This window comes from Loxodonta africana, chromosome 4, assembly GCF_030014295.1.
Source record: "Loxodonta africana isolate mLoxAfr1 chromosome 4, mLoxAfr1.hap2, whole genome shotgun sequence".
Taxonomy (NCBI): domain Eukaryota; kingdom Metazoa; phylum Chordata; class Mammalia; order Proboscidea; family Elephantidae; genus Loxodonta; species Loxodonta africana.
This window is the reverse complement of record NC_087345.1, coordinates 180,578,527-180,606,493: the sequence shown is the minus strand read 5'-3', so window position 1 is coordinate 180,606,493 and position 27,967 is coordinate 180,578,527.

The window sequence follows — 27,967 nt, the reverse complement described above, 5'->3', positions numbered from 1 at the left end:
CAGAGTTTAATAGTAAAAGGAGCGGTATAAAAGACACCCAGAGATTTGAGGTCCAGTTCAAATTTGCAATTAATTTCTTGCATCAAAACTGACAAATTACTTTTCATTTTGCATCATTTTTTACACCTAAACATGAATGGTAATAATACAATTACTTCAAATATTTTTGAGATGCTGAAATACTCATTAATTTAGTCAACATTTATTGCAAACCAATTATGTACCAAGCATGGTTCTAGGAGCTTATATTGAGTGTGTGTGTGTGTATATATATATATAAAACGTATGTGTATATATACAATGTATGTATGTATAGAGATATATATGTATGTGTTTGTATACGTGTATATATATATAATTTATGTATGTATATGTGTATATATATACAATGTATGTGTATGTATGTGTGTCGATAATGTATATGTATGTGTGTATATTTATAAAATGTGTTCATATATGTGTGTGTGTATATATAATGTATGTATATGTACGTGTGTGTATATATGTGTGTGTGTTTGTATATATATATATCTGCACTTAAAATCCATCGCCGTTGAGTCAATTCCGATGATTTACAGCCCTATAGGAAAGAGTAAAACTGCCCCATAGAGTTTCCAAGGCTGTAAATCTTTACAGAAGCAGACTGCCACATCTTTTTCCCTTTGAGTGACTGATGGGTTCAAACCACTAACCCTTTGGTTGGCAGCAAATGCTTTAACCACTGTGCCACCAGGGCTCAACTATATATATATTCATTATGTACATCTACTTGTATATGTATAATCATATTCATATATAATCACATGTATATAAGTGGATATACATAATGAAACCTGTAAAAAGAAAAAAGAACACTTTATGTATGGGAATCATAAGGATTGTTCTAGAGGTACTAAATCTCTTTTTCAAATTTTAAGCTATAAACCAAAATGCACAATGCCATGCGTCCACAATTACAGTGTCATACAGAATAGTTCCACTGCACTAAAGATGCCCTGTGTTCCATCTATTCCTTCCTCCCCTGTCCACCTGACCCCTGGCAACCACTGATCATCTCACTGTTTCTGTAGGTTTCCCTTTTCCAGAACAATACAGTGTGTAGGTTTCTCAGACTGACTTCTTTCAGTTAGCAATATACACTGAAGTTTTCTCCATGTCTTTCACTACTAAGTTGCTCCCTTCTTTTGTATCCCTCCATTGCAGAGATATATCACTGTTTATTATTCACCTATTGAAGGACATACTAAAAAAAAATTTGAAATTATGGATAAACTGCTATAAACATTCATGTTGTACTGGTTTTTACACAGACATAGATTTTCAACTCATTTGGGAAATAATCTAGAAGCCCAATTGCTGGATTGTGTGGTAAGCCTATGTTTAGCTTTGTAAGACACTGCCAGACTGTCCTCCAAAGTGGCTGTGCCATTTTTCATTCCCACCAGCAATGAATTAGAATTTGTTTTGCTCAACATCCTTACCAAAATTTGGTGTTGTGTTTTGGATTTTAGCCGTGCTGTTTGTGAGTTTTTAATAGGTGTGTAGTGGTATCTTGTTTCGATTTCCAATCCCCTGATCCTGGTGACACAGTGGTTAAGAGCTATGGCTGCCAACCAAAAGTCGGCTTTTGGGATCTACCAGCCAATCCTTGGAAACCCTATGGGGCAATTCTACTCTTCCCTACAGGGTCGCTATGAGTCAGAAACTGACTCAGTGGCACCGAGTTTGGTTTTGGTTTTAATGACATATTGAAGGAGCCCTGGTAGTGCAGTGGTTAATGCAATTTTTTTTTTTTTTTTTAGGACTAATAGTACAGTGTTGAATAGGAGTGGTGAGGAGGACAATCCTGACTTGTTCTCAGACTTAGGAGGAAAGCATCTAGTATCTCACCATTATGTATGATGGTAGCTGTAGGATTTTTACAAATGTTCTTCATCAAGGGGAAGAAGCTCCTTTCTATTCCTAGTTTTTTTTTTTTTTTAATTGTTTTTTAGGTGAAAGTTTCCAGCTCAAGTTAATTTCTCATCCAAAATTTTATACACGTATTGTTATGTGACAGTAGTTGCAATCCCTATAATGTGACAGCATACTCTCCCTTTCCACCAGCTCCTGTCCCTTCTTGCCTTCTCATCCTGCCTCCAGACAGGAGCTACCAATTTGGTCTCCTGTATCTGGTTGAACTAAGAAGCACACTCCTTGCAAGTATTACTTTATGTTTTATAGTCCAGTCTAATCTTTGTCTGAAGAGTAGGCTTCAGGAATTGTTTTAGTTCTGGGTTAACAGAGCATCTGGGGGCCATGTCTTCTGGGGTTCCCCTACTCTCAATTATGCCATTAAGCCTGGTCTTTTTACACGAATTTGAGCTCTGCTCCCCACTTTTATGCTGCTCCATCAGGGGCTCTCTCTTGTGTTCCCTGTCAGGGCGGTCATTGGTGGTAGCCAGGCACCATCTGTTTCTTCTGGTCTCAGACTGATGGAGTCTCTGGTTTATGTGGCCCTTCTGTCTCTCAGGCTAATACTTTCTTTGTGTCTTTGGTGTGCTTTCTTCTCATTTGTTCCAAGTGAGTTGGGACCAAGTGATAACATCTTAGATGGCCATTTGCAAGCTTTTAAGACCCAAGACACCGCTCACCAAAGTGGGAAGCAGAGCATTTTCTTAATAAACTTTGTTATGCCAATTGACCTAGATGTTTCCTGAAACCATGGTCCCCAGACCCCCACCCCTGCTACTCTGTCCCTTGAAGTGTTTGGTTGTGTTCGGGAATCTTCTTAGCTTTTGGTTTAGTCCAGTTGTGCTGACTTCCCCTGTATTGTCTGTTGTCCTTTCCTTCATGTAAGATGATTCTTATCTACTATCTGGTTAGTGAATTCCCCTCTCCCTCCCTTCCCACCCTTGTAAACATCAAAGAATGTTTTCTTCTGTATTTAAACCTTTTCTTGAGTTCTTATTCTAGTGGTCTCATACAATGTTTGTCCTTTTGTGACTGAATGATTTCATTCAGCAAAATGCGTTCCAGATTCATCCGTGCTGTGAGATGTTCCCAGGATTCGTCATTGTTCTTTATTGTTGCCTAGTATTCCATCGTGTCTATATACCATAATTTGTTTGTCTATTCATTTGTTGGTGGGTACCTGGGTTGTTTAAATCTTTTTGCTCTTGTGAACAGTGCTGCAGTGAACACAGATATGCATATATCTATTCTTCTGATGGCATTTATTTCTCTAGGATGTATTCCAAGGAGTGGGATTGCTGGATTATATGGTACATCTATTTCTAGCTTTTTAAAGAATTGCCATATCGATTTCCAATGTGGTTGTACCGTTTTACATTCCCAGCAACAGTGCATAAAGTATTCCAGTCTCTCTACAAACTTCCTACATTTATTATTTTCGTTTTTTTTTTTTGGATTAGTGCCAGCAGTGTTGGGTTGAGATGGTATTTCATTGTGGTTTTGATTTCCATTTCTCTAACGGCTTATGATCCTGAGCATTTCCTCATGTATCTGTTAGCCACCTGAATGTCTTCTTTGGTGAAGTGTATGTTCAAATCTTTTACCCATTTATGAATTATTTGTCTTTTTGTTGTTGAGGTGTTGCAGTATTTTAAGAATTTGGAGATTAGAGCCTTATCAGATATGTCATAGCCAAGTTTTTTTTTTTCCCAGTCTGTAAGTTGTCTTTTTACTCTTTTGGTAAAATCTTTTGATAATCATAAGTGCTTTAATTTTTAGAAGATTCCAGTAATCTAGCTTATCTTCTGGAATTCGTGTGTTGTTAGTTATGGTTTGTATCCTGCTAATGTTGTGTATTAGGGCCTCTAGTGTTGATCCTATTTTTTCTTTTATAATCTTCATAATTTTAGGTTTTATATTTAGGCCTTTGATCCATTTAGAATTAGTTTTTGTATATGGTGTGAGGTATGGGTCCTGTTTCATTTTTTTGCAGATCAACATCCAGTTTTGCCAGCATGATTTGTTAAAGATACTGTCTTTTCCCCGTTTGATGAACTTTGGTCCTTTGTCAAAGATCAGATGAACCTAGGTGGATAAATTTACATTTGGGTTCTAAATTCCGTTCCACTGGTCAATGTATCTGTCACCATACCAGTACCAGGCTCTTTTGACCACCATAGCTATATAGTAGCTTCTGAGGTGAGGTAGTGCAGGTCCTCCTACTTTATTCTTCTTCTCCAATAGTGTTTTACTTATCCCGGGCTTCTTCTCTTTCCGTATAAAATTAATGATTAGTTTTTCCAACTCTATAAAGAAGGTTGTTGGTATTTGGATAGGGAGTGCATTGTATTTGTAGATTGCTTTGGGTAGAATTGTCATTTTCACAATGTGGAATCTACCTATCCATGAGCACAGCATGTTTTTCCATTTATGTAGATCTTTTTTGGTTTCTTGCGGTAGTGTTTTGTAGTTTTCTTTGTATAGTCCTTTTACAGCCCTGGTTAGATGTATATTCCTTAGTATTTTATTTTTTTAGGCGCCTTTTTTTTTTAATAAATAGTATTTTTTTTTTTATAAATAGTATTTTTTTTCCTGATTTCCTTTTCATCGTTCTCTTTTTTGGTGTATAGGAATCCAACTGATTTTTGTATGTTTATCTTGTATCCTGTTATTCTGCTGAATCTCTCTATTCTTTCCAGTAGTTTTCTCTTGGAGTCTTTTGGGTTTTGTATGTATAGTATCATATCATTCACAAATGGGGACAGCTTTATTTCTTCATTACCAACTTGAATGCCCTTTTTTCCTTTTTCTTGTCTTATTGCTTTAGCTAGGACTTCCAGCACAATGTTAAATAGGAGTGGTGATAAAGGGCATCCTTGTCTTGTTCCTTTTCTCAAGGGGAATGTTTTCAGCCTCTCTTTGTTAAGAATGATGTTGGCTGTTGGATTTGTATAGATGTGCTTTATTATGTTGAGGAATTTCCCTTCTATACCTATTTTATTGAGAGATTTTATCAGGAATGGGTGTTGTACTTTGTGGAATGTCTTTTCTGCATCCACTGAGATGATCATATGACTGTTTTCTTTCCCTTTATTTACATAGTTGATTACCTTGATTGATTTTCCAGTGTTGAAGCATCCTCACATGCCTGGTATGAATCCTATTTGGTCATGGTGTATTTTTTTTTTTTTTAATATGATGCTTACTTCTATTGGCTAGAATTTTTTTGAGAATTTTTGCATCTGTATTCATGAGAGATACTGGTCTGTAATTTTTTTTTTTTTTTTTTTTTTGTGGTGTCTTTGCCTGGTTTTGGTATCAGGGTTATGCTGGCATCATAGAGTGAATTTGAAAGTACCCCTTCCTTTTCTATGTCCTCAAATAATTTGAATAGTACTGGTATAAGCATTTCTGTGAATGTTTGGTAGAATTCTCCAGTGATGCCATCCAGGCCAGGGCTTTTTGTTGTTGGGAGTTTTGTTTTTTTTTTTAATTACCTTTTCAATCTCTTCTCTTGTTATGGATCTGTTTAGATTTTCAACATCATTTTGTGTTAGTTTGAGTAGGTAGTGTGTTTCTAGAAATTTGTCCATTTCCTCTAGGTTTTCAAATTTATTGGAGTACAGCTTTTCATAATACTCTGTTATGATCCTTTTTATTTCAGTTGGGTCTGTTGTAATATCCCCCATTTCTTTTCTTATTTGGGTTATTTGTGTCCTCTCTTGTTTTTCTTTTGTCAGTTTGGCCAGTGTTTGTCAATTTTGTTGATTCTTTCAAAGAACCAGCTTTTAGTTTTATTGATTCTTTTTGTTGTTATTCTGGTCTCTATTTCATTTATATCTGCTCTGATCATTACTGTTTCCTTCTTGTGGCTGTGGGCTCCTTTTGCTATTCTCTTCCTGTTTGTTCTAGTTGTGTAGCTAATGTTTTTATTTTGTCACTTCCTTCTTTTTTGATGTGTGTATCTTTTGCTATAAATTGACCTCTGAGCACTGCCTTTGCTGTTTCCCAAAGGTTTTGGTATGATGCGTTTTCATTCTCATTTGATTCTAGGAATGTTTCGATTCTATCTTTGATTTCTTCTGTTACCCAGTGAATATTAAGCAGGGTGTTACTCAGTTTCCAAGTAACTGATTTTGTTTTTCTTGCTCTTCTTGTTAATTTTTACTTTGATGGTGTTATAATCAAAGAAAATACTTTGTATTATCTAAATGTTTTGAACTTTGTTGAGGGTTGCTTTTTGGCCTAAGATGTGATCTATTCTGGAGAACATCCCATGCACGTTGGAAAAGAATGTGTACTTTTCAGCTGTTGGGTGGTGTTTTGTATATATCTATGAGTTCAAATTGGCTGATTGTGTCCTTTAGATCTTCTGTGTCTTTGCTGAGTGTCTTTCTAGATGTTCTGCCCTTTACTGACAGTGGTGTGTTGAACTCTCCTACTATTATTGCGGAACTGTCAATAGAGTTCATTTTATGCATTTTGCAGCCCTATCATTGGGTGTGTAGATATTTATTATGGTTATGTTTTCATGATGGATCATCCCTTTAGTCATTACATAATGCCCTTCTTTGTCTTTTGTGGTGGATTTTATTTTAAAGTCTTTTTTATCCGAGATTAGTATTGCGACTTGTACTTTTCTTTGGTAGCCATTTGCTTGATGTATATTTTTTCCATCCTTTGATTTTTAATAAATTTACATCTTTGTTTCTAAGGTGCATCTCTGTAGACAGCATATTGATGGACCTGTTTTTTTTTTTAATCCATTCAGTCATTCTCTGTCTCTCTGAGTGTGTTTAGGCCATTTGTGTTCGGTGAAATTATTAATAGGTGTGAGTTTCTTGTTGTCATTTTGTAGTGCTTTTTTCTTGTGATGCTGACATTTTCTTTGTTCCTCTTACTGTTCTGGGCTGAATTCCTTTTGTTTGTAGATTTTTTTTTCTTTTGTTTTTGTAGATTTTGTTTTTACTGAGGCTTTATGTTTTTCTTCTTTATTTTGATGAGTTTGCTAAGTTTCTTTATGGTTACCTTGATATTTACCCTTACCTTCCTAGGTTTTGAACCAGTCTTTTATTACTTGGTATCCTCTTGCCTTCCTCTCCATTAGAAAGTTCTACATCTATACCATTTATTCACTGTTTCATTGTTCTGACATTGTTTTCATTTACAGATTAACCTGTCTGGTTCCCTGTTGTAAATCTTATAGTTCTGAATACCCCTTGAGAGTTCATTTCCTAGGTTTGTATCTGGCTGGTGCGATCTTGCATCCTAGATTCAGGCTGTCATATGATGTTGTTTGTTCTTAAGTCAAAGGACTTCCTTAAATAATTTTTGTAAGTTTGGTTTCATTTTTACATATTCCCTTAATTCCTGTTTATCTGGAAATGTCCTGATTTCACCATCATATTTGAACAAGAGTTTTGCAGGATATATAATTTTTGGTTGTCTTTTGTGTGTGTGTGTGTGTGTGTGTGTGTGAAGGTTGTGCATATGTCATCCCATTGCCTCTTTCCTGCATGGTTCCTGCTGAATAATCAGAGACTAGTCTTGTTGTTTCTTGCCTGTATGTGATTTTTTGTTTTTCTCAAGCTACTCTCAGGATTCTTTCATTGTTTTTCCTTTTGACAAGTGTGTCCCTCCTATATGGAATTCGTTGAGCTTCTTGGATGGTCAGCTTTTCATCTTTCATGATATTAGGGAAGTCTTCTGTCAGCAGTTCTTCAATGATCCTTTCTGTGATTTCCATTTTCTCCCCCTGTTCTTGAACTCCGATCACTCGAAAATGTTTGTTTTTCATTGTATCCCACATCTTTCTCAAGGTTTCTTCATTTTTCTTTGTTCTTTTCTCAGATTTTTCCTCAAACAAATTCATATCCAAGGTTTGTCTTCAGCTTCACTGATCCTGTCTTCCATTTTTTTAAATCTGCCTTCAGACATTCTATGACTCTGTCCATTTCTGAAATCTTGTTATCTTTTGAATTTCTTATTGTTGTTTTTGTATGATTTCTAGTTGTGAATTTCTTTTGACATTTTGTTCCTGTATTATTTTCCTGAATTGTTCCATTGTTTTGTTTGAATTTTCCATGATTTTGTCTGACTTTTCCATGGATTTGTCTATTGTTGCCTCATTCTTGTCTGCTTTTTGCTTCAAGTCTTGGATAGCTCTGAATATTAGAGATTTGAATTTTTTATCCGGTAGTTCCAGTGCCTTTTCTTCTACTGGAAAGTCTTCTGGTGTTTTATTTTTGATGCTTATTGGGACCATTCTGTCCTATTTTTTTATGTTTCGATATTGTCTGCTGCCTTTGGGACATTCGGTAGTTATTTTCTTCATTTATTAATTGTAGATTTGTTTATTTTGTCCTTTTTTTTCTTTTTTGCTTATGTCTAAACAGGTGGGTCATGCATTCTTTTTTGTTTGCTCATGTGTGGGCACTGTATTTTCACGTCCATGTCTAATGGACAGGGTCAGTTCCTCAGATATGATGCTGCAGGGCAGGTCCAGCTGAAGGCGAGTGGCTGGGATGATTTGTTTGTGACACATACTGGGGCCAACAGAGCTGGCCAGTGGTCAGTGCAGGACAGGTTCTGGTAGGCCATGCCTGTGCTACTTGGGGGTGTGCTGTCCAGTGCACAGTGCAGTAGGCAGGAAGGAGGGGTGAGGTTTTGATGTATGGATTTAAGTTGGTTATGAGAAAGAAGAGAAAGAGGACAGAGAAACAAGAGCTAAAAAAAAAAAGTGCTGAGGGATCCTGCCATTTTAGTGGAGAGATGAAAAACCAAGAAATGACAAAAAACAAAAAGAGAAAACAATAAATAAATAAAAATTAAAAAATGAAAGAAATAGAAATGCGCCCAGGGATCCCACCAGCGACCAGAGAAGTGGCACCCAGGCCTTGGGGCGCAGACCATCTAGAAGGGGCAGAGATGGCATGCAGTGCCAGGTATTCAAAAGACAGGAAAAGAAGGAAAGTAGAGAAAGATGAGAAACTGAGAAATGAAGAAAAACAAAAAGTAAAAAAGAAGACAAACAAAGAGAAAGGCCCCTGGAATTTCACCAGCCTGATGTGGCAGAAGCCGAGGAAGAAGTTCTCCAGCCGAGTGGTACTTTGTGGCCTGTCAAGAAGAAGCAAAGACTCAGGTGTTCCAGAGAAAGGAACAGGAGGAGGTGAGAGGCAGGGGGAAAAAAAGCCAAAAAGAAAAGCAACAGCAGTAACAAAGAAATGGCACTAAAGGAGTCCACTGGTGTGGCAGGGTGAATCCAAGTGGCAGGGAGCTGACATCTCCTTGCCGAGTGACTGAGGACCCTGGGATATGGCAGCAGCCAAGCAGCGGGAAGAAGGGTGGGGCAGGAAAGTGTGTATCACTAGTTACTCTGTGCTCTGTCTCCTCCTGGGAGCTCCGTGAAGCTGCTTTCCCATACTCCCTCCCTCTATGTTCTCTGTAATTTCTTATTCCATTCAGTGCTTGGTTGATTTCTTTATTTCTTCATTTGATACTCAAGTTTCCAGAACTGACGTTTGTCTATGCTTTACTTAGTTCTTCAGGTCTTTGCTGTGGAGGGACAGTGTGGTGCTTCTGTCTACAGCACCATGTTGGCTCCACCTCCCAATCTTTTATTTCTTAATGTAGTCTTAACTTCCTCTATGTATGAAAGTTCTATGACTACACTACTTAGTCCTTTTTTGTTTTAATGTTGTCATCTTGTGCATATTGACGTCTCTGTTTCCCTATGTCAGTGTTTTAGCCTTGATTTATTTTTGTGACTTCCCTATCTGGGTTGATATCTGGTTGTTCTGTCCTGTGTTCCAGTCTTGGGTTGTTATCTGTTATTAGTAATTCTCTAACCAGAGGCCTATCTTTAGTATTTCTTGTAATTCTGGATTGGTTTTTACAAATTCTCTTAAATTCTTTTTATCTGGAAATGTCCTAATTTTGCCTTCATATTTGAGAGACAGTTTTGTTGGATATACAATTCTTGGCTGGCAATTATTTTCCCTCAAGGTTTTATATATGTCATCCCATTGCCTTCTTGCCTGCATGGTTTCTGCTGAGTAGTCAGAACTTAGTCTTATTTACTCTCCCTTGTAGATGGCTTTTCATTTATCCTTAGCTGCTCTTAAATTTCTCTTTATCTTTGGTTTTTGCAAGTTTGATTATGATATGTTTTAATGACTTTCTTTTGGTATCTACCTTGTGCAGGGTTCAATGAGCATCTTGGATAGATGTCTTCTTGTCTTTCATGATATCAGGGAAGTTTTCTGAGAGCAAATCTTCGACAATTCTCTCTGTATTTTCTGTTTTCCCCCTATGTTCTGGCACTCCAATCACTCGTAGGTTATTCCTCTCAATTGAATCCCACATAATTCTTAGGGTTTCTTCATTTTTTTAATTCTTTTATCTGATTTTTCTTCAAGTAAATTGGTGTCAAGTGCTTTTTCTTCACTCTCACTAATTCTGACTTCCATTGCCACAGTTCTGCTCCTATGACTTTCTATTGAGCTGTGTAATTCTGAAATTTTATTGTTAATCCTTTTGAATTTCTATTTTCTGTCTCTCTATGGATTATAGCAGCTTGTTAAATTTGTCATTTTGCTCTTGAATAGCCTTCCTAAATTCCTCTATTTCTCTTTCTGTGTGTTCCTTGGCTTGGTCTGTGTTTTGCCTGATCTCCTTCCTGATCTCCTGAAAAGCTCTTTTGAATTCTACCTCTGTTAATTCCAAGGATTTATCTTCCTCCAGAGGTGTTCTGGTTCTTTGGTTGGTTGCTTGCTGGAGCTGTCATGGTCTGTCTCTACATGTGATTTGATATTGACTGTTGTCTCTGGACCATCAATAGGTTATTATATTTATTTATTTTATGTTTGCTTACTGTGTCCTAGCTTCTTGTTTTGATATGCCCAAATAGGCTGGTTGTGTGAGCTACTTTGATTATTGGCATCTTTGAAGCTCTCACATCCTGTCATCAGGTGCTTAGAGCTGCTACTAGGTATGTGAGCACAGGAGTACGTTTACTTTTCTTGTGTGGACTTAGCTCAAGTGTCAAGGTCTTAAGTCACTGAGTGTGTGGTGCAGGCTCTCACCTTCAGTCCTAGACAGGCAGGGCTACATAGGGGTGATTGGAACAGGCACAGATATCTGTCTACAGCAGGGGGTCATTTACTGAGCAAGGTAGGGGGCTGATTGTTGCTCCTGAGTGCCAGGGTGGAAGGGGTGTTCCTGTTCCCTAGTGCACATAGGTGGATGGGTTTTTCAGCCGGATTTTGACACCCAGTGCTGTTGGCTGTAAGGACTGGGAGGCACCACTTATTCTTGGACCCCTATCGTAGGTGGCTAGGTGGAGTGGTTGGAGCCACCAGTCCTCAGGCCCCTGTTGTGGGTAGGTGAGGACCCTGCTTAATGGGCAGGGTGGTTTCAAACATCCTGAATCTGTCACTCCCCCTTTGCTGTTGCAGTTGAAAATAGGCTTCAGGTATATACTCTTTTGAACTGTGTTAATGAGGGCCTATGCTTTTGAAATGGGCCCACACAGGTCTATGCAGGGGTGAAAGGAATTTGAAAGTCTGTGGACCCCTTATGCCTGTGCCTAGGCAAAGGGTCAGTGCTTGCCCTGAGTTCCCAGCTTAGAGGAGATGGCAATTTCTTTTTTCCTGTTTGTTCATTTTTTTGTTTGTTCCCCCCCTAAATCTAGGAGACTGGCTCTAGTATGAAGGGTCCCACTTCTGGCCTAGGGGGTGCGGCAATCACTGAACCAAGTAGAGGAGGAAGGTGATGTGTAAGGAGGAGAGAGGCACTTCCTGGAGAGGAAAGGGTTATTTTGATCCTGCAAGGTAGGTTAGAAGCTTATACTTAACTTCCGCTGATCCAGTGCCACCTCCCCTGGCTCTGGAGGCTTTCACAAACTGTCCAATGCTCGGTTTCTCCAGACCTGGAGTCTTACTCCGCATGTGCCTGCCAATCCAGCCTGCAGTGTGCTGGCCAGTTCAGGTCTGGCACATCCTCCCTGCTTCTGAACTGTCTTTCCCTTCCCCTGCTGCTCAGTCTAAATACTCCAAATTTGTCTTTGAGGTTGAGGGCTCCTAGATTGTCATATATAATCAATTCACTTGTTTTTTCAGGTCTTTGTTGTTAGAGGGACTACATGAAGTATTTCGCTATTCCGCCATCTTGCCCCCGGCTCTCTATTCCTAGTTTGCTAACAGTTTTTATCCAGAATGGGTATTGGATTTTTTTTTAGATGTGTGAACTGCATCCATTGATGTGACATTGTGATTTTTCTGTAATAACTTATTGATATGACAAACTATATTAACTGATTTTCCAGCCACTGGAAAGCAGCCAACTAATTGAGCCAGCCTAACATACTTAGGATAAATGTCACTTGGTTGTAGTGTGTAATTCTTTTTATACATTCTTAGATTTGATTTCCCCACGTGTCTGTCAGTTTGTCATACTGTGGGGGCTTGTGTGTTGCTGTGAAGCTGGAAGCTATGCTACCGGTATTCAGATACCAGCAGGGTCACCCATGGAGGACAGGTTTCTGCCAAGCTTCCAGACTAAGACAGGCTAGGAAGAAGGATCTGGCAGTCTACTTCTGAAAAGCATTAGCCAGTGAAATCCTTATGAATAGCAGTGGAACATTGTCTGATATAGTGCTGGAAGATGAGCCCCCCCAGGTTGGAAGGCAGTCAAAAGATAACTGGGAAGAGCTGCCTCCTCAAAGTAGAGTCAACCTTAATGATGTAGATGGAGTAAAGATTTTAGGACCTTCATTTGCTACTGTGGCATGACTCAAAATGAGAAGAAACAGCTGCAAACATCCATTAATAATCAGAACCTGGAATGTACAAAGTATGAATCTAGGAAAATTGGAAATCATCGAAAATGAAATGGAAAACATAAACCGATATCCGAGGCATTAGTGAGCTGAAATGGACGGGTATTGGCCATTTTAAATTGGACAATCATGTAGTCTACTGTGCTGGGAATGACAACTCGAAGAGGAATGGTGTTCCATTCATCATCAAAAAGAACATTTCAAGATCTATCCTGAAGTACAACACTGTCAGTGATAGGATAATATCCATATGCCTACGAGGAAGACCTATGAGTCGGAATCTACTCGACAGCACTGGGTTTGGGTACAAGGAAGACCAGTTAATATGACTATTATTCAAATTTACACACCAACCACTAGGGCCAAAGATGAAGAAATAGAAGATTTTTGTCAGCTGATGCAGTTTGAAATTGATCGAACATGCAATCAAGAAGCATTGATAATTACTAGTGATTGGAATGTGAAAGTAGGAAACAAAAAAGAAGGATCAGTAGTTGGAAAATATGGCCTTGGTGATAGAAACAATGCCAGAGATCAAATGATAGAATTTTGCAAGACCAACGAATTCTTCATTGCAAATACCAACATAAACAGCGACTATACATGGACCTCGCCAGATGGAATGCACAGAAATCAAATTGACTACATCTGTGGAAAGAGACGATGGAAAAGCTCCATATCATCAGTCAGAGCAAGGCCAGGGGCCAACTGTGGAACAGGCCATCGATTGCTCATATGCAAGTTCAAGCTGAAACTGAAGAAAATCAGAGTAAGTCCACGAGAGCCAAAATATGACCTTGAGTATATTCCACCTGAATTTAGAGACCACCTGAAGGATAAATTTGATGCATTGAACACTAGCGACCAAAGACCAGACAAGTTGTGGAATGACATCAAGGACATCATCCATGAAGAAAGCAAGAGGCCATTGAAAAGACAGAAAAGAAAGAAAAGACCAAGATGGCTGTCAGAGGAGACTCTGAAACTTGCTCTCAAACGTCAAGCTGCTAAAGCAAAAGGAAGAATTGATGAAGTAAAACAACTGAACAGAATATTTCAAAGGGCGGCTCGAGAAGACAAAGTAAAGTATTATAATGACATGAGCAAAGAGCTGGAGATGGAAAACCAAAAGGGAAGAACACACTCAGCATTTCTCAAGCTGAAAGAATTGAAGAAAAAGTTCAAGCCTCTAGTTGCAATAGTGAAGGATTGCATGGGGAAAATATTAAACGATGCAAGAAGCATCAAAAGAAGAAGGAAGGAATACCAGAATCATTATACCAAAAAGAATTAGTCGATGTTCAACCATTTCAAGAGGTGATATATGATCAGGAACCGATGGTACTGAAGGAAGAAGTCCAAGCTGCTCTGAAGGCATTGGCAAAAAATAAGGCACCAGGAATTGATGGAATATCAATTGAGATGTTTCAACAAACAGATGCAGTGCTGGAGGTGCTCACTCATCTATGCCAAGAAATATGGAAGACAGCTTCCTGGCCAACTGACTGGAAGAGATCCATATTTATGCCTATTCCCAAGAAAGGTGATCCAACCAAATGTGAAAATTATAGAACAGTATCATTAATATCGCATGTAAGCAAAATTTTGCTGAAGATCATTCAAAAACAGCTGCAGCAGTATATTGACAGGAAACTGCCAGAAATTCAGGCTGCTTTCAGAAGAAGACATGAAACCAGGGACATCATTGCTGATGTCAGTTGGATCCTGGCTGAAAGCAGAGAATACCAGAAGGATGTTTACCTGTGTTTTATTGACTATGCAAAGGCATTCAACTGTGTGGACCATAACAAACTATGGATAACATTGCGAAGAATGGGAATTCCAGACACTTAATTGTGCTCATGAGGAAACTTTACATAGATCGAGAGGCATTTGTTTGTACAGAACAAGAGGATACTGATTGGTTTAAAGTCAGGAAAGGTGTGCATCAGGGTTGTATTCTTTCACCATACCTCTTCAATCTGTATGCTGAGCAAATAATCCGAGAAGCTGGACTATATGAAGAAGAACAGGGCATCAAGATTGGAGGAAGACTCATTAACAACCTGCATTATACGGATGACACAACCTTGCTTGCTGAAAGTGAAGAGGATTTGAAGCACTTACTAATGAAAATCAAAGACCACAGCCTTCAGTTTGGATTGCACCTCAACATAAAGAAAACAAAAATCCTCACAACTGGACCAATGAGCAACATCATGATAAATGGAGTGATGATTGAAGTTGTCAAGGATTTCATTTTACTTGGATTAACAATCAACAGCCATGGAAGCAGCAGTCAAAAAATCAAAAGATGCATTGCATTGGGTAAATCTGCTGCAAAGGACCTCTTTAAAGTGTTGAAGAGCAAAGATGTCACCTTGAAGACTAAGGTGCGCCTGACCCAAGCCATGGTATTTTCAATTGCATCATATGCATGTGAAAGCTGGACAATGAATAAGGAAGACCGAAGAAGAATTGATGCCTTTGAATTGTGGTGTTCTTGAAGAATATTTAACGTACCATGGACTGCCAAAAGAGTGAACAAATCTGTCTTAGAAGAATTACAACCAGAATGCTCCTTAGAAGCAAGGATGGCGAGACTGCGTCTTACATACTTTGGACATGCTGTCAGGAGGGAACAGTCCCTGGAGAGGGACGTCATGCTTGGCAGAGTACAGGGCCAGCAGAAAAGAGGAAGACCCTCAACGAGTTGGATTGACACAGTGGCTGCAACAATGAGCTCAAGCATAACAACAATTGTAAGGATGGCTCAGGACCGGGCAGTGTTTCATTCTGTTGTGCATAGGGTCGCTATGAGTTGGAATTGACTCGATGGCACCTAACAACAACAATGACAGATTTGATTTGCTAAAATTTTTGTATCTATGTTCATGTGAGATATTTTTCTGCACTTTTCTCCCTGGTGATGTCTTTGTTTGTTTCAATATTAGGGTAATTCTTGCCTCATGGACTAAATTGAGATAGCCTCCTTCCTGTATTAGTTTTTGAAAGAAGTTAAGAAAGACTGGTGTTAGCTCTTTTCTAAATACATGGTATAATTCACCAGTGAAACCATATGAGGCTGATTCTTTCTTTTTGGGAAGTTATTAATTGTTGAGGAAACCCTGGTGGCCTAGTGGTTAAGTGCTACGGCTGCTAACCAAAGTGTCGGCAGTTCAAATCCGCCAGGTGCTCCTTGGAAACTCTATGGGGCAGTTCTACTCTGTCCTATAGGGTCGCTATGAGTCGGAATAGACTCGACGGCACTGGGTTTTTTGTTTTTGTTTTTGTTATTCGTATTAATTGTTGATTCTATCTCTTTAATAGATATGTTGTTGTTGTTGCTAGGTGCCATCCAGCCAGTTCCAACCTGTAGTAACCCTACCCACTTACAACAGAAAGAAACACTTGATCCCATCATTGCAGCCACCAAGTCAGTTGAGGGTCTTCCTCTTTTTCATTGGCCCTGTATTTTAACAAGCATGATATCCTTCTCCAGGGATTGGTTCTTTCTGATAACATGTCCAAAGTATGTGAGACAAAGTCTTGTCATCTTTGCTTCTAAGGAGCATTCTGGCTGTATTTCTTCCAAGACAAATTTGTTTGTTGTTTTGGCAGTCCAAAATATGTTCAATATTCCTCTCCAAACCATTCAAATGTATCAATTCTTAGGTTTCCTTTATTCATTGCCTAGCTTTCACATGCATATAAGGTGATTGACAACACCATGGCTTGGGTTAGGCACACCTTAGTGCTTGAAGTGACAGCTTTGCTTTTTAAAGTTTTAAAGAGGTCTTTTGCAGCAGATTTTACCAATGCAATGCATTGTTTGATTTCTTGACTGCTGCTTCCGTGGGTGTTGTTTGTGGATCCAAGTAAAATTAAATACTTGACAACTTCAATCTTTTCTCTATTTATCATGATGTTGCTTATTGGTCCATTTGAGAGTTTTTTTTTTTTCTTTATGTTGAGGTCTAATCTATACTGAAGGCTGTAGTCTTTGATCTTCAATAGTAAGTGCTTCAGGTCCTCTTCACTTTCAGCAAGCAAGGTTGTGTCATCTGCATATCACAGGTTGTTAATGATACCCCGATTTTGTTCATATAGTTCAGGTTCTCAGGTTATTTGTTCAGCATACAGATTAAATAAGTATGGTGAAAGAATACAACCAAGACACACACCATTCCTGACTTTAAACCATGTTCAAACAACTGCCTCTAGATCTATGTACAGGTTCCTTATGAGCACAATTAAGTGTTCTGGAATTCCCATTCTTCACAATGTTATCCAAAACTTGTTATGATTCAAGCAGTAGAATGCATTTGAATAATCAGTAAAACACAGATAAACACCTTTTTGGTATTCTTTGCTTTCTGCCAGTATCCATCTCACATCCCTCATTCATGTCCTCTTCTGAACCTGGCTTGAATTTCTTGCAGTGCCCTGTTGATGTATTGCTACAACTACTTTTGAATGTTAGTCAGCAAAATTTTACTTGTGTCGTATTAATGATATTGTTTGACAATTTCCACATTTTGTTGGATCATCTTTCTTTGGAATAGGCATAAATATGGATCTCTTCCAGTCCAGTGGCAGTAGCTCTCTTACAAATTTTTTTGGCATTGGAGAAGCGACCACTTCCAGCGCTGCATCTATTTGTTGAAACATTTGAATTGGTATTCTGTCAATTCCTGGAGCCTTTTTATTCACAATGTCTTCAGTGCAGCTTGACGTTCTTAGTACCATCTCTTCTTCATCATGTGACACCTCCTGAAATGATTGAACATTGACCAAATCTTTTCATTACAGTGACTCTATGTATTCCTTCCATCTTCTTTTGATACTTCCTGAATTGTTCAGTATTTTACCTATAGAATCCTTCACTACTGCAACTCGATGCTTGATTTTTTTTCAGTTCTTTCTACTTGAGAAATGCCAAGTATGTTCTTCCCTTTTGGTTTTCTAACTCTAGGTCTTTGCACATGCCATTAAAATACTTTACTTTGTCTTCTTGAGCCAAACCTTTGAAATCTTCTGTTCAGCTCTTTTACTTCATCATTTCTTACATTTGCTTTAGCTACTCAACATTAAAGAGCAAGTTTCAGAGCCCCTTCTCATATCAGTTTTGGCCTTTTCTTCCTTTCCTGTCTTTTTAATGACCTCTTTCTTTCATCATGTATGATGTTCTTGATGTCATTCCATAAATCCTCTGGTCTTTGGTCAATAGTGTTTGATGTGTCATTAGTGTTCAATCTATTCTTGAAATGGTCTCTAAGTCTAGGTGTGATACACTTAGGGTCATACTTTGGCTCTTGTGGACTTGTTCTAATTTTCTTTAGCTTAACATTGAACTTGCATATGAGCAATTGATGATCCACTCTGCAGTAGGCCCCTGGCCTTGTTCTGACTGATGATATTGAGGTTTTCCATTGTCTCTTTCCACAGATGTAGGTAATTTGATTCCTGTGTGTTCTGTCTGGCAAGATCCATGTGTATAGTTGCTATTTATGTTGAAAATGATATTTGCAATGAAATCATTAGACTTTCAAAATTCTTTCATGTGATCTCTGGCATGATTTCTATCACCAAGGCCATATTTTTCAACTACCGATCTTTCTTCTTTGTTTCCACCTTTCAAATTCCAATCACCAATTACTGGTCAGTGCATCTTGATTGCATGTTTGATCAATTTCAGACTGCAGAATTTGGTAAAAATCTTCAATTTCTTCATCTTTGGCCTTAGTGGTTGGTACTTAAATTTGAATTATAGTCATATTAACTGGTTTTTCTTGTAGGCTTATGGATAATTCTATCACTGACAATGTTGTACTTCAGAATAGATCTTGAAATGTTCTTTTTGGTGTTGAATGCAGCCCCATTCCTCTTCAATTTGTCATTTCCAGCATTATAGGCTATATGATTGTCTAATTTAAAACAGTCAATACCAGTCCATTTCAGCTCACTAATGCCTAGGATATTGATGTTTATGTGTTTCATTTTTGACAGTTTCCAATTTTCCTAGATTCATATTTCAAACATTCCATGTTCTGATTATTAATGGATGTTTGCAACTGTTTCTTCTTATTTTGAGTTGTGCCATATCAGCTAATGGAAGTTCAGAAATCTTGACTCCATCCAATTCTTAAGATCAATTCTGCTCTGAGGCAGCAGCTCTTAAATTAAATTTTCTGTCTCAGCTGCCAAGCTCTTAACTACTGTGCCACCAGGGCTCCATGATTTTGGTAGATTGTGTCATTCAAGAAATAGGCTCATTTCATCTAAGTTATCATATCTGTGGTTATAGAGGTATTCATAGTATTTCATTATTATCCTTTTATTGTCCATGGAATCAGTTGTAATGGTTTCTCTTTTATAGCTAATATTAGAACCATATTTTTACACAAATAACACACTTGTTGGACAGTTTTTGTAAATCACACAATCCCCTCACACATTACTTTTCTAAGTATGCTATATGCTTTATATGTGTGGGTGCGTTATTTACATGGGCATGTTACGTGCAAAAAAATGCGGTAATTTGTGTCTTTTTTTTTTCTTGGCTAGTCTAGCTAGAGGCTTATTAATTTTATTGATCATTTCAAAGAACCAACTTTTGGTCTCATTAATTTTTCTCTATTAATTTTCTGCACTTTAATTTCATTGATTTCTGCTCTAGTTTTTATTATTTCTTTTCTTTTTTTTTCCTTGAATTTAACTTGCTGTTCTTTTTTGAGTTTCTTTAGTTGGAAGCTTAGGTTATTGATTTTTGATAACTGATTTTTGTTATCTGTCTCCTTTTATAAAAAATGCACTTGGTTCTATAAATTTCCCTCTAAAAGCTGTTTCTACAAATTTTATTGAGTTGTGTTTTTATTTAATTCCAAATAATTTTCATTTCTTTTTTTTTTTTTTTTAACCCATATGTTATTTAAAACTGTGTTGTTTAATCTCCAAATATTTTGGGATTTTCTAGCTATCTTTCTGTTAGTGATTTCTTGTTTAAGTCCATTGAGGTCTTAGGGCATACTGTGTAAGATTCCTATTAAATTTTTTAAGGTATGTTTTATGGCCTAAGACGTCTATTTTGGTGAGTGTTTTTTCCTGTAAGCTTAATTAAAATATTTATTCTACTACAGCTAGATAAAATATACTATAAAATAGTCAATTTGATTCTTGTGTATTCCATCTGGTGAGGTCCATCTGTATAGTCACTGTTTATGTTGAAAAAAGATATTTGCAATTAAGAAGTCATTGGTCTTTCAAAACTCTACCATATGATCTGACATCATTTCTATCACCAAGGTATTTTCCAACTACTGATCTTTCTTCTTTGTTTCCAGCTTTCACATTCCAATCACCAATTACTGCTCAATGCATCTTGGTTACATGTTTGGTCAATTTCATATAATATTTTATGGGTATATTTTTACGGTTGATTGAGGGTGCTATTCAGTCCAACTCCATCCTTATTAATTTGCTGCCTGCTGCCTCTGTCAATTACTGGTAGAGGGGTATTGAAGTCTCCAACTATAATAGCAAATTTGCCTATTTGTCTTTGAAATTCCATCAGTTTTTTGCCTCATGTATGTTGACACTTTGTTGTTGGGTGCATGTACATCAAGGATTGTTATGTGTTCTTGGAGAAGTGGCACATTTATAATTATGTAATGCTTCTCTCTATCCCTGATAATCTTTCTTGCCCCTACATTCCTTTGTCTAAAATTAAAATAGCTATTCCAACTTTCTTTTCATTAGTTTTAGTGAGGTATATCTGTCTGTCTTCAAACTTTTACTTTTAATCTATTTGTGTCTTTATATTTAAAGTGAGTTTCTTGTATACAACAAATAGTTGGGTCTTTTTTTTTTTTCTTAATCCACTCTGAGAGTCTCTGTTTTTTAATTGGTATATAAAGATCATTCACATTTGATATAGTTGAATTAATATTTACCATGTTTAACTGATTTCTATCCATTGTCTTTGTCACATTTTTTTCTTCCCCTCTTTTTTTTTCCTCCTCTGGGTTTAATTAGGGATTTTGTATGATTCCATTTTCTCTACTCTTTTAAGTATTAATTATACTTCTTTAAAAATTTTTACATGCGTATCACATTTTTTTTAATTGTCCCATAGTTATTCAAGATCCTTTTGTTTGGTTATTCAGTCTTTTTTCTATTACTTTTCAGTTTGTGAAGTTTCTACTGACATATCTTCAAGTTTAGCAATTTTTTTCTCAGTCATGTGCTCTCTGCTACTGAGTGCATCAAAAGCATTCTTTACTTATACAACTGTGTTTTTTATTTCTAGCACTTCGTGTTGATTGTTTCTTAAGTTTCAAGTTCTCAGCTTAGATTATTCATATGTCCTTGGATGCCGTTCACTTTTTCCATTAGAGCCTTTAGCTCATTAATCATGTTGTTGCTGTTGTTAGTTGCCATCAAGTCAACTTAAGCTCATGGTGACTTTATGTACACAAGATGAAATATTGCCCAGTCTCGTGCCATCCTCATAATCACCAGCATGTTTAAGCCCATTATTATGGCTATCGTCCTAATCCATCTCACAGAGGGTCTCCCATGATCTTGTTGGTCCTCTGCTTCATCAAACATGATGTCCTACAGTTTGATCCCTCCTGATGACATGCCCAAAGCAAACAAGTCAGATAATATTCTGATATTAATCATACCAAAAAAAACTTGCTGTTGAGTTGGTTCTGACTCACAGCAATCCTATAGGACAGAGTAAAACTGCCCCATAGAATTTCCAAAGAGCACCTGGTGGATTTGAACTGCCAACCTTTTAGTTAGCAGCCATAGTTCTTAACCACTACACCATCAGGATTTCCGATAGCTATTTTAAATTCCAAAATATCTGCCATATTTCAATCTGGTTCTGATGTTTTATTACTTTCTCTGCAGAAAATAATATTGTAAATAAAGTGATGATGAAAATTGTGCAACCAAAAGAGGGGAAAGTGTATTGTTGAGATATGTGAAACAGTTAATACAAATATTATGCTATTTTGTAAATTTTGTAATACTTGTGGTATTTTTTACTGTGATTTTGTTTTCTCATCCTTTCATAAACTTGAAACTTAAGAAACAATCAACACGAAGTGCTAGAAATAAAAAACACAGTTGTATGAGTAAAGAATGCTTTTGATGCACTCAGTAGCAGAGAGCACATGACTGAGAAAAAAATTGCTAAACTTGAAGATATGTCAGTAGAAACTTCACAAACTGAAAAGTAATAGAAAAAAGACTGAACAACCAAACAAAAGGATCTTGAATAACTATGGGACAATTAAAAAAAATGTGATACGCATGTAAAAATTTTTACAATTAAAAAAAAAAAACCTCCTCCAATTTGCATGGTTTAGTCACCATAAGAGCTAGATCCACCCCTTAAGAAAATCCACGTGTTTTTAAAGCACCTTACAGATAATTATTTTTTAAATATTTATATAGAACAGGGGTCAACAAACTATGGTCTGCAATACAAATCTGTCCTGTTCTCTATTTTTGTTAATATAATTTTGTTACAACATAGCCACTGTCAATTCATTTATGTATTGTCGATGGTTGCTTTCTCACTACAAGGACAGTATTGAGAAGTCACAACAGAGACTTTATGGTCTGGAGGACTAAAATATCTTCTGTCTGTCCATTTGCAGAAAAAGTTAGTGAAACTCTGCTATACAATTTGAGTTGGTCACATCTACCATTCCATTCAGGCCCTTAATTCCATAAAGGTCACATTTCGCTGGTCTGCAGTAAATTAATGTTTCAAAACAACAAACGTTTCTCATTAAACAACAATGCATTAGTAGATTCTGTTGTACTTTAGTGGATTTCTGTTAAAAAAAGCAAGAAACAATTAAATGAATAAGCACATAACTAAAAAGCACATGACTAGGACAGGTAATTTGATTTTCATAGTAAAATAAAATTTGACAAATTTGTTCTCAATATACTTCATGCCCTTAGATTCATGTCAACTTTAAGGCAGTTAATTCATTTCATGTTACCATAAAATATTGGAATTTTTTTCTTTTGATTTCAAATCCATACATGTTTATTTTTTCATCTAATAAAAACATTATTTAATTGTCTAGATTAAAAATTACTTGATGTTTCTTCATTTAAGAGCACTGAGTCAAACATGGGTATTTAAATAAAAATAAACGTCCTTCTAGGTCTGTCTGTCATGGTATCTCTAAGGATCCTACAACATCAGAATAAGAAAATAAAGTATATATCTTAAAATTTAAATACTTAGTTTTATAAGTTTAACTATTTCTGACTCTTAAAATTTGCCACCAAATACCCTAACGTTTCATTCATAAGAAGCAACTCTAAATTAAAGAGTATAATTTTAATTGAAGAAGACACTTTGCAAATATCTGACAAATTTGGCACAGTCCTAGCACACACTCCCACACACACAGGCACAGTTACACTAAATGTAATTTTTCTTCTTTATTCCCCTTAAAAGTGGAGGGAGAAAAATCTCCAAATAGTGTTCTTAATTACTATACAGCTACACTTTCTGTGCATTCCAAATATTTGCATTAACACAGGGTCTTTCCATCCTGAAAGAGGAAAACTTTACCTTTGATTAATATTGTAGTGAAGTTATAATCAGAACAGTGAAAAAATAGTGCTGCCATAAAAAGCAAAGCCGATTGATGAGAGAGCAAAATAGTTTTCTTCACTTTGAGGTTTGGTGAAACAAAAAGCAGTATGTCCCCAGGAGTCATCATCTCTCTAGTCACACAGCAAAGGACAATTTTGCTAACAGAAATGCCATGTTTCACATTGGATTTCATCCCCAGGAATATGTGAGGATGATGGTTTTCCAACGGTCTGACCATAACCATTTCTGTGTGTCTCGGATCTTTTAACATGATAATATCTCAAATATGCTCAAGGTAGTATATAAGAATCTATTTAGTGATAGAGATAAAGCAATATGTTTGATTACTGTCTTGAGAGTTTTTACAAACAATAGAGCACCAAGGGCATCCATGGTTAAAACCTGAAAAATAATCCACATCACCATACCTTGTACTAGTGATTTTTTCCTTTCCCCATAGCTCCTCTTAATGATAGCTTTTTTCACTTTTGACCCTAAAAATAACCTCTTGGACCATGCATATTTAGCCAAAATCCTCTCTAATAAATTTCTTGATAAACACTTAAGATTGTTTTCCTTTCATTCCCGTGACTAGATTAGTGATTTGGACACAGTAAGTACACCATAGGCCTCCACTGATATTTTGGAACGTCAGAGAAAGTGCTATCAGATTCCGTTACCAGATTCAACATGTAACATGGTACAGGCACATGAAGGAGTTTCCTTTCTCTTGAGGTTCTTGCAAACTAATAAGGAAGAGGCACAATCTAATTGACACTCATTTTCTTTTTTAATTCATTTTTGTTCAGTTTGACTTTGCTCCATTCTGTTCTTGCCATACTTTGAGAAATTAAACAGAAAATCCCTACTAGATGGTCCAGGACAGGCACCCTGGAGTACAGAATTATTTCTGATAGCACATTCTCTGATGCCCTTCTCAATCTAATTTTAAATGACTCTGGCATGCATCTTCCACCCCTCATGGGGGACATCATTTAATGTTCTAATAGACCTCTTTGGTGGGACTTTTTTTTTTATATTCTCACTGAATTTCCCTTTTTTCCTCATTTTTCTTCGTTTTCCTCTTTTTCTCCCCAGAGTCATCTAACATGTTTGCACCTTCAAACCATTTTCCATATAAAATCACTTCTTCATTTCAAAGTGAGTCCATATTACATATTAAGTCATGGAGAATCTGTTGAAAGAAGTTGTATTACTTGGAATTCTTTAGTTTTACCTTCAGGTATGAATTGTTTTCAATTTAATGAACAACTTAGGTTTACATCAAATTTATTAAAAAAAAATTTTTTTTTCTGGCGCAAAAAGCCTGTGACTAAAGAGAACATTTACATTGTCATAAAGATGCTGCTTAGATATTTATCTTAATTATTTTATTATACATCAGATTATAGTACACCACAGCTCCTACTGAAAACTTTACTTTTACAAAATTGTCACAAGAAGAAAACTTCACATAACCCTCCCAAACTTTACATTTTTTAAATCATAGAATAGGAACATTAAACCTTACTCCCCATGTCTCACAAGATCTTTAGTAATCAAAGAGGTAATGTAAGTAAAACTACTCTGCAATTTATAAATAAATTACTAGTCAAAATAAACATAATTTTAATGTCATAAAATATCTTTTTTTTGGATAGGAATAAGTATATTACCCTGAATCTACGAACTGAAATAGTTGAAGCTCAATTGCTTTAACTTGTCAAGGGAACACACTTAAAAAGTTAGTTTTTCAATAATAAACAGCAATGGTCCTTTTAACCAAAACAATCCAGACTGAAAATCTGGACCTAAAATAGACTGAACCCATTAGTTAATTAATGTCAGTTGCGTTGTGATGATGTAATTTTCACTCACCGGACTAGTTTTCTTTTTCTTAGATTTTAGAAAGCCTGCTAAATGCTGTCATTCTCTCTAGGTCTAACAGTAAAAATAATGATAAGACATTCACATTTTCTGTCACCAAATATTAATTGTGTAGTTAAAAAAAAAAAAAATTTTTTTTTGAGTAACTGTCCCAGGTATCGTGTTAGTCACTGGCAATGGAAAAATGAATTAGAAGTAATCCCTCACCATAAAAATTTTGCAATGTGATATTTTAATGTATAACATGCGTTACACTGTACAAGTATGAGGGTACCTAAAACCAAAAAAAAAAAAAAAGTTGCCAACGAGTCAATTCTGACTCATGGAGACACCATGAGCATGAGAGTAGAACTGTGGCCCATCGGGTTTTCATGGCTGTGATCCTTGAAGTAGATTTCCAGGACTTACTTGCAAGGTGTTTCTAGGTAGATCAGAACCACCAACCAAAACCTTTCAGTTAGCAGCCAAGTGCTTAACCATGTATGCCATACCTATTATTTATTAAAAGTTAAAAAAATAAGGGAGGGACATCGGCAGACATGGCTGTGGCAAAGTGCTTGTCCATTTTCCCATTCTTGCTTATTCTGTAGTTCCCTTAGACTCAGGCAGACATGGCTGTGGTAGCGTGCTTGTCCATTTTCCCATTCTTGCCTAATCTGTAATATTCCTTGGACCTGGGCAGACATGCATCATGCTTGTCTGTTTTCCCACTTTTGTGTGTTATGTAACACATCCTTGGACCCCGGCAGACACGGCTCTAGCAGCATGCTTGTCTGCTTCCCACTTTTGCCTTTTTAGATATGTGCTGAATAAAACTTTCTTTTTGACTTACTATGTGATGTTTTTACCCTATAACAGAATGGCATGGTCATCAAGGATTTCTGAAGCTACAAATCCAGTTTAATTTGAGGAGAGACCTGGACTGCGAAACAGAAGCTGGTAAAAGAGGTCCTATGTTCCAGACCTAGGTGTTCCTACTCCATGTCCCTTCTACACCAACAGGGTGAGTGCCCTCAGAAAATGAGCCTTTGCTTTTTTTGTTGTTGTTGTTGTTCTCTTTCTCATGTTTTCTTGAATTTTGTTTGGCATATTTGTTTGGAAAACTGGTTGGTTGATTAAGGAGAATCTTTCTTAGATTTTTGCTTGATCGTTTGGTTAAGAGTGATATCCAGTAACTTGGTGAACTGCAGTTTAGGTCTGAATGTGGGCATTTGAAACATTAAAGAAGTAATTCTATCTTCAAAGAGCTTTTAGCTGCTATAAGCCACAAAAATTTGGGCATGGATTGACCAGTAAAAGTCATTAGGGTGGTCGCCAGTGCTCATCATGAGCATTAAAGTTTCCCGTGATAGGATGAGGTGATCATGAGACAGGCTGCCTGTCACTCAGCCAAACTCTCACACAATGAAGGTACACTTTGGTCTAAGTGAGACACTCTCCAAACCCCATGGTGTTCGTTAGGTTTCTTTTATGGCTCAGAGAAAACCTGGAAAATAGTGCTCTGTTTTGCCAGATTTTCAGGGGGAGGTGGCAGCTCCTGACCTGTGTTATGAAATTTAAGGGAGAAGTGGTAGTTCCATATCTTTGTTATGATATAGTTTCTCAACGAAGAATCACAATGTTAAAACTAAAATCACCAGTAGCCTAAAGTACTTTCCAATTGGAAGAACTAGTATATTTAAGGTCTAAAATAAGAGATTAGGTCTCTAGCCAGCAGAATGAATGAAGTTCAAAAAGAAGGAAACCAAAACTTTAAACCTTAGAGCTGAACAACTTTGATAAGCGAGCCTAGGTTTTCCCCCTACTACTGACACACCACAGAAACCCTGGTGGCATAGGGGTTAAGTGCTACTGTTGCTAACCAAAAGGGTCGGCAGTTTGAATCCGCCAGGCTCTCCTTGGAAACTCTATGGGGCAGTTCTACTCTGTCCTATAGGGTCCCTGTGAGTCGGCATTGACTCGACGGCACTGGGTTTGATTGTTCTTTTTTTTTTTTGTTACCGACACACCGGTTTGTGGTGTGTATTTTAAAACGCTATAAACTGAATTTACTAGAAATAATTTCGGAGATCAGAGACCATTTTGGGAAAATGAAATTTCATTTGTGTTGCGTTTTCCTCTTTAGGGAAATTTGCTTGATGTTCAAGTTTTGTCAAAGGGTGTAATATTCCTCCATCTGAAGCTCTGGCAAGTTAATAAGTCTTATCTAAAAACTGTTCTTTCTGTTGAATTGAGTCAATCATACCAAAAATTGCTATGTACACTTTTAGAGACTGGGATCCCCATATCCTTGTTTTGTGTGGTAGTTTTAGTGAGTTTATGTGATCTTTCTGTCTCCTTTTGTTCTAAGACCTTGCTACTGGTCTAGAGTGTAGTATTTAAGTTTCTTTCCTGTATCAGGTTAGAGGCTATGGCTGACACTTGTTGGTTTTTTAAGGCTGTCTTAGAATCTCAATTGTTTACTCATCCAGAAAAACTGTGTCTTGTGTCGGTCTTATGATTCAGATTTTTAGTAGCTATTTGGAGAAATTTTGATATAAATTGGTCTATTTGAGAAGTACACCAAGATCTTTATGTTTTGTATGTCAATCTTAGAAGCAAAACCTTTCTAAATAATTTAAGCTAGCTATTATATGAAATGTATTTTATTTAAA